Source organism: Neovison vison, chromosome X (assembly GCF_020171115.1).
Source record: "Neovison vison isolate M4711 chromosome X, ASM_NN_V1, whole genome shotgun sequence".
Taxonomy (NCBI): domain Eukaryota; kingdom Metazoa; phylum Chordata; class Mammalia; order Carnivora; family Mustelidae; genus Neogale; species Neogale vison.
In genome coordinates this window covers 64,159,873-64,174,680 of record NC_058105.1, presented here as the reverse complement: position 1 = coordinate 64,174,680, position 14,808 = coordinate 64,159,873, and positions in this window count along the sequence as shown.

Sequence of the window (14,808 nt, the reverse complement as noted above, 5' to 3'; positions counted from 1 at the left end):
AGTAACCTCTTCAACATTGGTCCAAGCAACATCTTTCAAGACACATCTCCAAAGGTAAAGGAAACAAAAGAGAAAATGAACTTTTGGGGACTTCATGAAGATAAAAAGCTTCTGTACAGCAAAAGAAACTGTCAACAAAACAGAGGCAACCCACAGAATGGGAGAAGGTATTTGTAAATGACACTACAGACAAAGGGCTGATATTCAAGATCTATAAAGAACTTCTCAAACTCAACATCCAAAAAACAGATAATCATGTCAAAAAATGGGCAGAAGACATGAACAGACACTTCTTTCTCTAATTAAGACATACAAATGGCTAGCAAACACAACAAAGAATGTTCATCATCATTAGCCATCAGGGAAATTCAAATCAAAACCACATTGAGATATCACCTTACAGCAGTTAGAATGGCAGAGTTAACAAGGCAGTAAACAACACATGTTGGAGAGGATGTGGAGAAAGGAGAACCCTCTTACACTCTTGGTTGGAATGCAAGTTGGTATAGCCACTTTGGAAAACAGTGTGGAGAGTCCTCAAAAAAATAAAATTAGAGTTACCTTATGACCTGGCAATTGCACTGCTGGATATTTACCCTAAAGATAAAGATATAGTGAAAAGAAGGACCATGGGTACCCTATTGTTCAAACAGCAATGTCCACAATTGCCAAACTGTGGAAAGAGCCAAGATGCCCTTCAAGAGATGAATGGATAAAGAAGATGCGGTCCATATATACAATGATATATTACTCAGCCATCAGAAAGGTGAATACCCAACTTTTGAATCAACATGGATGAGACTAGAGGAGATTATGCTGAGTGAAATAAGTCAAGGAGGGAAAGTCAATTATGATATGGTTTTACTTACTTGCGGAACATAAGGAATAACATGGAGGACATTAGGAGAAGGAAAGGAAAAATGAATGGGGGAAATCAGAGGGGAAGACTAACCATGAGAGACAGTGGACTTCAACAAACAAACTGAGTTGTTTAAAGGACAGAAGAGTGGGGGTGGATGGGTGAGCCTAGTGGTGGGTATTAAGGAGGGCACAAATTTCACAGAGCACTGGGTGTTGTATGCAAACAATGAATCTTGGAACACTGCATCAAAAACTAATGTATTTTGTGGTGACTAACATAACACAATAAAGAAATAAAATTAAATTTTAAAAAAATTAAAAAGATGCTAACTGAAGTCAGGAGAAGAATAAATAAGCACAGTGAGAATTTCAACAAGGAGACAGTAAGTATAAAAAATTACTAAACAGAAGTCCCAGAGCTAAGGGATATATTGATTGAACTGAGAAATAGGTTAGAGAGGATCAATAGCAGACTAGTTGAAACAGGAAAGGATCAGTGAACTCAAAGTCAAGGAAAGAAGGTCAACCAATCAGAGCAGTAAAAAAGAAAAAAAATGTGAATAGCTTAAGGAATTTATAGGAAAGCATCAAACTAACATTCACATTGTAGGGGTCCTAGAAGGAGAAGAGAGAAAGAGACAGAAAATTTATTTCAAGTATGGCCAAAAACTTCCTTAACCTGAGGAGGGAAATAGATATAACATGAACTCATACCAAGACACATAATTTAAAATGTCTAAAATTAAAGATAAAGAAAAAATCTTAAAATCAAAAATTTACTAAAAAAATCAACAGAAGAAAAACAAATTGTTACAATACAAAAAATGATAAAAATGTAAGCAAGTTTTTCAGCAGACATCTTTCAAATCAGAAAGTATAGCATGGTATATTCAAAATGCTGAGAGAAAAAAAAATCCCAACCAAAAATACTTTATCTGGCAAAGTCATAATTCAGAATTGAAAGAGAGATAAACAGTTTTTCATACAAGTAAAAACTAAAGATGTTCTTCACCATTATACCAGACTTGCAAAAAATATTAAACACATTTCCTTAAGCTGAAGAGATGAGACACAAATCAGTAACAAGAAAGCACATGAAAGTATGAATCACACTGGTAAAGGTAAATATGGTAAATATAGTGGATTGATTGTTTATATACCTAGTATGAAGGTTAAAAAACAAAAGTAGTACAAATAATTGTAACTGCAATAATTAGTTATGGAATACACAAGATTTAAGATGTGATATCAAAAGCATAAAATGTGGAGGGAGAGTAAAAATTGAGAACTTTAAAATGCATTCAAACATAAGTTGTTATCAACTTAAAATAGACTATTACAACCATAAGTTGTTACATGAAATCATCATAGTAACCACAAAGCTGAAACTTACAGTAGGAGTTATGTCACATAAGTGGTTCCTGTTTTGTGACCCTTCACAAGAAGAATAACTAATGATTTTTTAAGAAAAATGAGAGAATCTTAGATCACTGGGGTAAGACTGAAGCACTCTCCTGTACCACAGAGACCAAGACAGACTACAATAAGAGTAAGAGAAATGGCCACACATCGACTACATTGTCCCTTCTCCAGTTTAGCAGAGCACCACACTAAGAGGTTTCCTCTGAGTCTTTGGCTCCTCCAATAAGAAAGAACCTAGGGAGAAGCCAGCTCCTCTTCAACATTGTAGGTTGCTTTGTGGTAGCCCCTACTCTGATTTTTCACAATGAAGATTGCAAGAGATTCTGCAAGGCTCAACTACTGGGAATCTGCCTGTGATGGAGAAAAAGCATGGGGTTTGCAACAACCAATACATGGATCTTAGCAGACCAAGTTCATATGCAAACTTCCCCAAAAGTAATCCTAACCAGTAGCTTTGCTAGTCTGCAGAGTCATCTCAGGGGCATATTCTGACTAGGGAACTTTGCAAGGTTTGGATATGCCTGATTTGGATCCTCTGATGAGGAATTTTGCTGGCTTAGAACCTGGTTTGCCTATGCCCAAGCAAGAAGCTGAATCACAACACTGTCTGCCGTGGAGAATGTCTTTAAGAGGCAGAAAGCCTGGAAACAATTTCTGGAAGGAATACATCTCAGAAGCATTCAAACTGAGTGGCAGGAGGACAGAAATGATGGACCCAGAGCAAAGCCAGTACTAGGTGTGGATCATTCCCGTCGTATATACAAGCTGGGACATTAATTCATAGCCAAAGCTGAGAATAGCTCCTAGTACCTCCCATGTAAAAAGACTGGGAAAATTAAAGTAGCCTGGAGAGGTTCCTCCTACTCCTGCCCAGGTAAGGAATCTGTGACATAAATCCACCTACCGTGGTAAGTATCTTTCAGCTCCAACTGAGCTCCTGCAAAAGACTGGTGCATCTCCTGGAAGTTGTGCACCCCAGTGTCACATGAGCCAAAAGGTAGGTAGGCAAAGCTTATAGTTTTCAGAGAAAAATCAGTGGCCCTCTTTGATCAGGGAACATGGAGCATGGGTCAGCTTGACTTAAGACAACAAAGAGTTTTACAAGCTTTAGAGCTGCTTTTCCTTCTGTGCCCAGGCAAAGAATATAATTTGTAGTTCTGTTCATTGCTGAATAAACCTCTAGCTGTCCAACCAGGGAATATAACCAGACCATACAGGAAACTGCATAGCCCATTCAAAAGCTGTGCATACAATGGCACTTTAACTGAGAACACAAACTGTGACTTCCCCTTTCTGCAGAGCACAACAGGTATCCATCCTCACCTGACCAGGGAATTAAATATATGACTGATTAGGATCCTGAAAATAAGTTGTACAGGCTCTGGGTTCCATGAAGTTGCCTGGAAAGGGCACATAAGTTAATTCATAGCCCCATCTACTACTGAATATAATACCCAGTCCCTACCATCTAGTAAGTCTTACAGAGAATGCAAACAATTGTGGAGCCTACCCTACAACCTAATCTGGGTAGGGAATAAAGCCAGCAGCCCTATCCAATCATTCTCATACAGTGGTACACTCCAGGCCCCCAAATCTCAGAGCTCAAACAGTTGCTTCACCCCAAAATAGACCATAATAGTAGACTTCATCTCTCCAAGGACATTATCAGTAGTTACAACTAGAAATCCTACTGAGCTGACTAGTGAAGAACTGTCTCTGTCAAAGCAAACATATAAAGTCTAAAAATGGGGCCAATTACTCAAATGCTTAGATATTAATGTAAGTAATTAAAGATCACAAAAAAGTCAGGTAAATAATGACACCACCAAATGACATTAATAGAACTTTAATAACTTACCTTAAAGAAATGGAGATCTGTGAAGTATCAAAAAATTTAGAATAATCCCATTAAGAAAGGTTAATGAGGTAAAAGAAAATGCAGGCCACTAAATGAAATTATTAAAATCATGCATAAATTGAACAAGACATTCAACAAGGAGATAGCAACAGAAAAACAAAACAAAACAAAACATAGAAGTCCTAGAGTTGAAAAATATAACCAAACTGAAGAATTCAAGAGTTTCAAAAGTTGACTTAATCACACAGAAGAAAGGCTAGGGTATTGAAATTCACCTAGTAGGAGAAGGAAAAAAAAGAAAGAGTAAAGAAAACAATGAAGAGAAACAGTATTCATATTTTCAGGATTTCAGAAAAAGAAGGGAGAGAGAAAAGGGAATAAAGTATATTTAAAGCAATAATGTCTAAAAAATTCCCAGACAAGGGGAAAAATGGACATTCGGATCCATGAAGCCCAAGGGTACCATATTGGCTAAAACAAATTGGGGCTAGACCTAGACACATTATAATTATATTGTCAAAGTCAAAGACAAAGAAGTAATTTTGAAAGCAGAAAATTAAGAGAGATAAATTACATAATAGGGAATCCCCATGAGACTATCAACATATTTCACAGAAGAAATATTTTAGGAAAATAGAAAATAGTATGACATATTCAAAATATTTAAAGAAAATAATTGTCAAAATAGATTTTCATGCCTGGAAAAGCAATCTTTTGGGGGGATAAAAAAGGACTAAAGACTCCCTAACAAGCAAAAACTAAAGGTGTTCATTACCACCAAACCTGTTATACAAAAATGTGATATAGTATTTTGAGTGCAAGTAAAAGAGCACTAATTAATATTATAAAAATAAAAAATGTCAGTGTAAATATCACTGGCAATAATGAATATATATACTCCCACTTAGATTCTGCAATATGGTTAAGAGTGGTGCATAATTTATTTACAACTTTAATGTAATAGTTAAAAAATAAAACAAACATAATAATAATAACCATAATTATAACAATCTGTTGTTCATTACAAAATTAAAAAATTTTGTAAATTATAACAGCAATAACCTAAAATGAGAGGGGGAAGAAAAGTAAAAGTATAAAATGTACAAATTCTATTGAATTTAAGCTGTTGTCCATTTAAAATAAGGTATTACAAGTTTAAGATATTTTACATAAGCCTCATGGTAACATTGAGGGAAAGTCCTACAAAAGTTACACAAAAGAACACAATAAATAAAGTATACTGAACCCAAAAGACAGGAACACACAGACACACACACACACACACACACTATAATAAGAAGTGAGGAAAAGCAAATCTATGAAACACTGAGAAAACAAATAACAAAATGGCAATAGCAAGTCTTTGCTATCAATAATGACTTTAAACATAAACAAATTCTCTAGTGTTAAGATGTAGAATGGCTCAATGGATAAAAACAAAGCAAAAGCAAGATCAAACAATATGCTGCCTTAAAGAGAGTTGTTTTAGTGTTAGAGATACACATAAACAGAGAGTGAAAAATGGAAACAAGACACTTTGGGCAAAAAGCACGAGTAGCTACACATATCAGGCAAAATAAACTTGAACATAAAAATGCTAAAAAGAGAAAAAGTAAGTCATTATATAATGATAAAATGGTCAACACAACAACAAGATCTAAAAATTGTAAATAATTAATCACCCAACATTAGACTACTGATTTATATAAAAGCAAAAACTTTCTCCAAAGAAGATATACAGATGGCCAGCAGACACATGAAAAAAATGTTCAACATCTCTAATTATTAGGGGAATGCAAATTAAAAACCACACAATATCACCTCACACCTGTCAGAATGGCTAAAATAAAAAGCACAAGAGGCAATCACTGACAAGAATGTGGGGTAAAAGCAACCCTCATGCACTGTTGGTTGGAATGCAAAGTGATGCAACCACTGTGAAACCCAGTATGAAGTTTCCTCAAAATATGTAAAATAGAAGACAGGAAGATGGCGGTGGAGTAGGCCCACTTAGTCCCATGAATACAACTATATAACTATCAAATCATCTTAAATTCACCAGAAATTGACCTGAAGACTGACAGAATAAAACTCCACAAATAAAGAGAGAAGTGACCATATCAAAGAAGGTAGAAAGTGCAGAAAACTGTTTTAGGGGAGAAAAGGACACTGGCTACTATGGAGAGGAGGGAGCCATGGTCCTGGAAAAGGGAAAGAGAGGAGCACACAGGGCAATGCACAAGGAAATAGTTTCCCCGTAGGCTTTGGCTTAGAAAATGAAAGGGGCTGAATTTCATGAATTCTTGCAACAAGCAGGGTTTAAAGCCTAGAATTTTAAGGGTCAGTGGGCTTGGCTGGGATAGATCTTAGAGGGCATTGTATTGCTCTTAGAAAGAAGACAGGTAACAACATGGGGGATAGAGCATGGAAAAAGTGATCTGAAGAGCATCTTGGGCACATAGTAGGGAGTTTATTTGTTATTCTCAGATCATGCCCCTGAGAGACAGCATTTGTGGAGAGACAGTTCCAAGAATAAAGTAGCTGACTGGCAACATTTCCCACCCTTTCCCCTCAGTGTAAACACAGAATCATCTCTGGGAAACATCATTGTGGCACACTGAGTGCCTAATTTGCTACACTAAGCCCCACCCCTCTGTGTTCCAGTAGGACTGCCTTTCTCAATCACACTTTCCTCTGTTCCACTTTGGAGGACCCTTCCCACAGAAGACCAGCACAAACCCCTGCCTGCACCATATCTCCCTACCAGAGAGTTTTTCAGGGCCTCAGTTCTGTCAGAGGTGGTGTCAGGTCTCATTTCACAAGCAAACAGACCAAAACAAACCTAGTTATAACTTACCATATTCAGGCCAAGGACCAAATACAACCAGAGCATGAAAGCAGAGCCTCTGTAGGTAACTGGTCTGAAAGAAAGAGAAGCAAGAACACAACAGCAGAGGTTATGCAACACACATTCTGGAGATACTCCCTAAGATGCCAAGCCCTGGGTACTATATGACCTCTTCTTCATCAGGCCATTATTTTGAGTATCAGGAGATGTAACTGGCTTTTCTAACACAGAGAAATAAGCAGAGAATTAGAAAAAAATGAGGACATAAGAATTTACCCAAATGAAAGAACAAGATAACATCATAGCCAGAGATCTAAGCAAATCATATATAAGAAACATGTCTGGGGGCGCCTGGGTGGCTCAGTGGGTTGGGCCGCTGCCTTCGGCTCGGGTCATGATCTCAGGGTCCTGGGATCGAGTCCCACATCGGGCTCTCTGCTCAGCGGGGAGCCTGCTTCCTCCTCTCTCTCTCTCTCTGCCTGACTCTCTGCCTACTTGTAATCTCTCTCTGTCAAATAAATAAATAAAATCTAAAAAAAAAAAAAAAGAAACATGTCTGATAGAGAATTTAAAATAAATATAGGGGATCCAGAAGAAGAAGAGAGAGAAAACAGAGCAGAAATCTTATTTGAAGAAATAATAGCTGAAAACATCCCTAATCTGGGCTGGGAAAAAGGCATCCAGATATAAAAGGCACAGAGAAATCCCAACAAAATCAACTGAAGCAGGCCCACACAAAGACATACTGTAACAAAATTTTCAACATACACTGATAAACAAAAAAATCTTAATAGCAGAAAAACAAAACTTAACTTACAAGGGAAAACCCATAAGGCTAGCAGGAAATTTTTCAATAGAAATTTGGCAAGACAGAGGGGAGTGGCTTGATATTTTCAAAGTGCTGAATGGGAGAAAACTGTAGCCACAGACACACTATTTAGCAAGCTCTCATTCAGAATACAAGAAGATATAAAGAGTCTAACAGGCAAAACAAAAACCAAAGGAGTTCATGATCACTAACCCAGCTGAACAAGAAATATTAAAGGGGAATCTTGAGTGGAAAGGACAGACCAAAAGTTACCATGTAAAGACAGGAAACACAAAAGCAGTAAAAGTGAATATTTCTGTAAAAAGTCAGTTAAGGAACTCACACACACACAAACACAAAACAGATATAAAATATGATAACATACACCTAAAGAGAAAAGAATCAGTTCAAAATTAGAGGTTATATAAAACCCTAATGGTAACTATATATCAAAACCCACTAATAAACAAGCAAGGAATAAAGAGAAAGAAATGCAAATATGTCAATAAAGAAAATCAACAAAACATGAAAGGCAAGAAAAGATCAGATAAAATCTCCAGAGACAACTACAAAACAAGTAATAAAATAGCAATAAATACATATCTATCAATAATTACTTTGAATGTAAACGGACAAAAATCTCCAATCAAGACACTCATAGGGTGTCAAAGTGGACAAAAAGAACAAGACCCATCAATATGTTACCTATAATAGACTCATTTTAGAGGGGTACCTGGGTGGTTCAGTCAGTTAAGTGTCTGACTCTTGATTTTGGCTTATGTCATGATCTCAGGGTTCTGGCATCAATCCTTGCGTTGGGTTCTGTACTCAGCACAGAATCTGCCTGAGACTCTCTTTCTCTCCCTCTACCCTTCCACTCATGCTCTCTCTCTAAAATAAATAAACCAATTTTTTTAAGGCACATAGGATATCAGAGTGGATAAAAAGAATAAGACCCATGGGTAAGCTACCTACAATAGACTCATTTTAGACATAAAAAACACCTGAGGTGTATAAAAATTGAAAATTAAAACTAAACTTAAAATTAAACTGAGGGGAAAGAGAAATATTTACCATGTAAATGGATGTCGAAAGAAAGCCAGAGTAGAAATACCTATATTGGAGAAACAAGATTTAAAACAGGCTAACAAGTGAGAAATAAGGGCACCTTATAATAGCAAAGGGGACAATCCAACAAGAAGATGTAACAAGTATAAATATTTATGCACCCAACATGGGAGGACCCAAATATATAAAACAATTAATAACAAACTTAAAGGAACTAATTGATAATAATGCAATAATAGTAGGGGCTTTAACACCTATTTACATATGGACAGATCATCTAAACAGAAAATCTTTGAATGACACACTGGAACAGATGGACTTAACAGATATATTCAAAACACTTCATCCTAAAAAGCAGAATATACATTCATTTCAAGTTTTCAAACTCACATGGAACATATTCTGGAATAGATCACACATTAGGCCACAAAACAGGCCTCAACAAATACAAGAAGACTGAAGTCATAACATGCACCTTTTCTGACCACAATGCTATGAAAGTAGAAGTTGACAGGAAAAAATCTGGAATGACCACAAATACATGGAGCTGAAATAACATGCTACTAAATAATGCATGGGTCAAATAAGAAATAAAAGAAGAAACAAAAAAATGTCATGGAAACAAATGAAAATGAAAGCAGAATGGTATCAAACCTTTGAGATACGTCAAAAAGGGTCCAGAGAGAGAAGTATATAGCAATATAGGCTTATCTCAGGAAACGAGAAAAATCTGGCATATCAGGGTGGTTCGGCAAATTAAGGGTTGCACCCTTGATTTCAGCTCAGGTCATGATCTCAAAGTTGTGAGTTTGAGTCCCACATCATGCTTCTCACTCTGTAGACTCTGCTTGAGATTGTCTTCCTTTTCCTCTCCTTCTTCTTCTGCCCCTCCCCCTGGTTTTTCTCTCTCAAATAAATAAAAAAAAAATAAAAATAAAGAAGTAAGAGAAACCTAAAATAAACAACCTACCTTACACCTTAAAACCTACATAAAGACAACAAATGAGGCCTAAAGCCAACAGAAGGAAGGCAATAATAAAGATTAGAGAAGAAATAAATAATACAGAAACAAAAAAAACCAAAAACAATAAAACAGATCAATAAACCAAGGAGCCATTTCTTTGAAAAAAAAAATTGACAATCTTTTAGCCAGGCTTATCAAAAAGCAAAGTAAAAAGACCCAAAACACTCACAAATGTGGGAAGAGAAATAAGAAACTACTCCACGTCAATACAGTTATAAGAGAATATTGTGAAAAACTATATAACACCATCTGAACAATTTAAAATAAATGGATAATTCCTAGAAATATATAAATTACCAAAACTGAAATAGGAAGAAATAGAAAACTTGAACAGACCAATAACCTGCAAAGAAATTGAATCAGTAATAAAAAAAAAGTCACAAGCAACAAGAGCCCAGGGCCACATGGCTTCACAGGTGAATTCTACCAAACTATTAAATAAGAGTTAACAATTATTCTTAAACTATCCTCCCCACCAAAGTGGGGGAAAAAGAAAAAGGAAAAAAAAAAGAAGAAAGAAAAAATGGAAGGAAAACTTCCAAATTCTTTCTATGAGCCCAGCATCACCATGGCACCCAAACCAGATAAAGATATAATGAAGGAAGAGACCTACAGACCCATAACTCTGTTGAGCATAGACACAAAAATCCCCAACAAATTACTAGCAAACTGAATCCAAAAATATATTAAAAACTATTCAGTATGATCAAGTGGGATTTATTCCTGGATTGCAAGAGCATTTCAATTTTTGCAAATAAACCAGTGTGATACATCACAGTACTAAAAGAAATAAGAACCAAATGATCATTTCAATAGATACAAAACAGAGGGGGAGAGGCAAGGTGGTGGAGGAGTAGGAGACCCTATTTCAACTGGTACCATTTATTTAGCTGACAATCTATAAACCATTCTGAACACCCTTAAAATCAGACTGGAATGTAAGAATATATATCTGGATCTCTAAAGCAGAAAATCTCTGGCAGTCACCAGGTATAGAGGGCACAGATGTGATTCTGTGGGCAGATATTGGAAGATAAACAGAAGGGGGAGGGAGCTGCCATTAGCTGGCTCTGGAAAGGTGATATAACACCAGAGTGAAAAAGTGTCCCAAGCTCTAGACCAAGCACAGACTCACAGACTAGTAGCAGCAGGGAAAGGACTATAATGCAGCCCCTAGACAGGATCTAGGAGGTGAGGCTCACAGTTTTAGAAGCACAAAGGGCAGAGACATGCCCGGCCTTGGGATTGACCTTTGAGAGAATTGTTGTTGGGCACACCATGTGGGAGGCTATAGTTTTTAGCACCTCAGATAGAAATGGAGAATATGTATCCCAGAGAGCTCAGTGAAGAGCAGACTATGATTTCTCTGCTCTGGGTCAGAGGTTTGGGTGTGGTCATTTCTGCTATGATTCTGAAGAGACGGAAGAAATGTGGACAGCTGCCAGAGAACAAAAGCTCAAAAAACTGTTTCCACTGAGTTGATGCCTCCACTCAGCAGGGGCCAGGATAACTGCCCAAGCAGGGTTGTGTGAGTAACAGAACAATAGGCTCCTCCACCAGAAGGCAGGCTGGAAAAACAACAGGATGACAACCCTAGGGTTCCTATAAAATGGGTGCATCTTGCTTGGGTTGTGGTTAATACATCAGACTCTGTACATATCCTCAACCACCTGTCAACAGAATGACTAAGAGGAGGAATCCCCAACAAAGGAAAGAATCAGAGACCGTGGCCTCTGCCACAGACCAAATGGATATGGATATAAGTAAGATGTCAGAGATAGACCTCAGAGTAGCAATTATGAAGTCAATACCTAAGCTTGAGAAAAGTATTAACAACAATATAGAATCTCTAAGGGCAGAAATGAGATCTGATCCAGCCAAACTTTAAAATGTTATGAATGAGATGCAGTCTAAACTGGATGCCCTGGCAGCCAGGGTAAATGAGGCAGAAGAACAAATTAATGAGGTAGAAGATAAGACAATAGAAAAGTAGAAAGCTGAGGAGGCCTCTGATAAACACCTAAATGCCTAAGAGATCAGACTGAGAGAGATTACTGATGCCATGAAACATTCAATGTCAGAATTACTGGGATACCTGAGGGGTAAAGTGTGAGAGAGAGAGGATTAGAAGATATATTTGAGCAAATTGTAGCTGAGAAATTCCCTATTCTGGGAAAGAGAACAAACATTCATGTCCAAGAGGCAGAGAGGGCCCTTCCCAAGATCAAAACCCAGATATATAATAGTAAAACTAAAAAATCATAGAATCAAGGACACAATCCTGAAAGAAGCTAAGGGAAAGAGATTTCTTACATATGGAGGGAGGAACATCAAATAACATCAAACCTGTCTGCAGAGACCTGGCAAGTCAGAAAGGGTTGGCAAGACATATTCAGGGTACTAAATGAGAAGAACATGCAGCAAAGGACACTTTATCCAGCAAGGGTGTTATTCAGATTTTTATCCTAAAGATACATCCAGAATGAAAGTAAGGGGATAGAGAGCAATTTTTCATGCCAGTGGACCTCAAAAGAAAGCTGGGGTAGCAATTGTCATATAAGACAAATTAGATTTTAAGCTAAAGACTGCAGTAAGAGATATAGAGGGAGGCTATATGATTATTAAAGGGTCTATCCAACAAGAATTTCTAACAACTGTAAATATCTATGGCCTCAACATGGGAGAAGCCAACCATATAAACCGACTGTTAACCAAAAGAAAGAAACATATCATTAATAATACTTTAATAGTAGGAGACCCCAACACTCCATTCTCAGCAGCAGACAGATCATCTAAGCAGAAGAGCAACAAAGAAACAAGAGCTTTTTTTTAAAAGATATTTTTTATTTATTTGACAGAGAGAGAGAGAGAGAAAGAGGTCACAAGTAGGCAGAGAGGTAGGCAGAGAGAAAGGGGGAAGCAGTCTCCCTACCAAGCAGAGAGCCCGACGTGGGGCTCAATCCCAGGACCCTGGGACCATGACCTGAGCTGAAGGCAGAGGCCTTAACCCACTGAGCCACCCAGGTGCCCCAGAAACAAGAGCTTTGAATGACACATTGAACCAGATGGACTTTGTAGATATATATAGAACATTCCACCCTAAAACAACGGAATACTCATTCATTTTAAATGTACATGGAACTTTGTCCAGAATAGACCACATACTGGGTCACAAATCAGCTCTCAACCCATATCGAAAGACTGAGATTTTTCCCTGCATATTTTCAGATGTCAATGCTTTGAAACTGGAACTAAATTAAAAGAACAAATTTGGAAGAAGTTCAAACACTTGGAAACTAAAGACCATCCTGCTTAAGAATTCTTGGGTCCACCAGAAAATCAAAGAACAAAAAACAGAAAAGAACAGAAAGAAAATCAAAGAACAATTCATGGAAACCAATGAGAAAGAAAACCACATTGGTCCAAAACCTATAGGATACTGCAAAGGCAATACTAAGGGGAAAACACATAGCCATCCAAGCCTCTCTCAAAAATGTAAAAAAATTTCCGAATACACCTAAAGGAACTGGAAAAAGAACAGCATATAAAACCTAAATCAAGCAGGAGAAGAGAAATAAAGATTAGAGCAGAGATCAATAAAATAGAAACCAGAAAAACAGTAGAGTAGATCAACAAAACTAGAAGCTGTTTCTTAGAATTATAAGAATGGCAAACCTCTGGCCAGATTTATCCAAAGGAAAAAACAAAGGACCTAAGTTAATAAAATTATGAATAAAAGGGGAGAGATCATAACTAATACGAAGGAAATAGAAGCAATTATTAAAAATTATTATCAGCAGCTATATTCCAATAAATTAAGCAACTTGAAAGAAATGTATGACTTCCTGGAAACTTATAAACTTCCAAGACTGAGACAGGAAGAAATTGACAATATGAATTGACCAATAACCAGCAACAAAACTGAAGGAGTAATCAAAAACTTGCCAAACAAACAAGAGTCTAGGGCCAAATCAATTCCCAGGAGAATTCTACCAAACATTTAAAGAAGAAATAATACCTATTATTCTAAAACTGTTTCAAAAAACAGAAACAGAAGGAAAACTTCCAAACTCGTTCTATAAAGCCAACATTACCCTGATCCCCAAACCAGACAAAGACCCCATCAAAAAGGAGAATCACAAACAAATATTCCTAATGAGCAAGGATGCCAAAATATACAACAACAACAACATCATAGCCAGTAGGATCCAAAAGTACATAAAGAGGATTATCCATCTCACCCAGGTGGGAATTTTTCCTGGGATGCAAGGGTGGTTCAACATTTGCAAATCGATCAATGTGATAGAACACATTAATAATAGAAAAGACAAGAACCATATGATCCTATCAATCAATGCAGAAAACTTTTCGACAAAATACAGCATCATTTCCTGATTAAAACATTTCAAACTGTAGGGTTAGAGGGGGACTTTCCTGAATTTCATAAAGACCACCTATGAAAAACCCACAGCAAATATCATTCTCAATGGGGAAAAACAGGACTTTTTTCTTACAATCAGTAACAGGAAGGGATGCCCACTCTCACCACTATTGTTCAACACAGTACTAGAAGTCCAAACATCAGCAATCAGACAACAAGAAGAAATAAAAGGTATTCAAATTGGCAAAGAAGAAGTCAAATTCTCTCTCTTCACAGAACACATGATACTTGGAAAACCCAAAAGATTCCACCCTCAAATTACTAGAAATCATTAGAGCAATTCAGTAAAGTGGCAGGATACAAAATCAATGCACAAGAACCAGTTGCTTTTCTATACAATAAGAATGTAATTATAGAAAGAGGAATGGGGGAATAGATTCCATTTACAGTAGCACCTAAAACATAAGATACCTAGAAATAAACCTAACCAAAGAAATAAAGGATCTATATTCTAGAAACTACAGAATACTTATGAAAG